The following is a 1092-nucleotide window of genomic DNA, read 5'->3' as shown; positions in this document are numbered from 1 at the left end:
GGCTCACCCCGCGGTCCCCGCGGCCGCCAGAGGGTGGCAGAGGCGCGGGCACCGCCGCTCTGCTCGTCCTCCCGGCCGCAGGGGAACACCTGGATTTCTGCGACTTGCCCTCAGTGTTGCCCTCAGATTACGCTTTCATAGCGGACATCCTTTTGCTAAGGCGAGAAACACTAGGACGACGGTTTTTTTTCTACCCCCGACAACCCCAGAACTGTGTTTCTCCATCCCCCACCCCAAACACGCCTCGCCAACACTTCGCGGTGGTGACCGCGGTGCTGCCTTTCAGCCTGTCGCGGTAGCTAACCAAACCCAAACCCTTCTCACAAAGACAGCACGCAAGGGGCTGGGAGGAATCCGCAATGAGACGGGAGGAGGGGAAACGGCACGACGGAGCCAGGGAACTGCACCCCGTGCGAGGGGTGCTGGGCAGCGCAACGAGCAGCGGGGACGTGTCCTTCCTGAAGGACTCGAGGGAAGAGCAAAAACTTACACGCCCCATTTTGGAAAGGAGACCGGCCGACTGGCAACATTAAGTAGCCAAGACGATTGCTCTGCCGAGCACCGCTACTGTCTAGGAACTGGGCGCGTAACGAAAACACCGACAGCACAAACCCCAGCTTTTAGACCTAGCTTTAAAAGCATTAGCCGCCCTAGCTGACGTGACCTTTTCCCGTCTATTCCCGGCTATCGTACTGAAGGTGGTTTCAACCAATCGGGCAAAATGTTTGCTCAGCGCAGCGCGTGAGGAATAACAATATAACTGTGGCTAATTGTCTTTATAGACGTAAACAATCATTCATAGGAAATCGTGGCAGGATCATGCAAAGAACTCCTAAGCCATCAGTCCCTGCAAGGCGCGACCCGGCTGGGTCCGTGCCCGGCAGGCACACAGCCTGTGCGCCCAGGCCTTCCCGGCTGGCCCGCCAGCGCTGCGTGGGTCTGGAGCACACAGGCGCCTTTTCACACAAATCTGCACATCCTCCCAGGAGCCGAGGCCCGCCAGGGGAAGGAGCCAGGCAACGAAGACCAGCGGGCTTTCCGCGGCACGCTGGAAGCGAGGGTCCCTCTGGCACCTCCCGCCCCGCCCGCCCC

The sequence above is a fragment of the Egretta garzetta genome, unplaced genomic scaffold (assembly GCF_000687185.1).
Source record: "Egretta garzetta isolate BGI_Z169 unplaced genomic scaffold, ASM68718v1 scaffold16, whole genome shotgun sequence".
Lineage (NCBI taxonomy): Eukaryota > Metazoa > Chordata > Aves > Pelecaniformes > Ardeidae > Egretta > Egretta garzetta.
Note: the sequence above shows the minus strand (reverse complement) of the source record.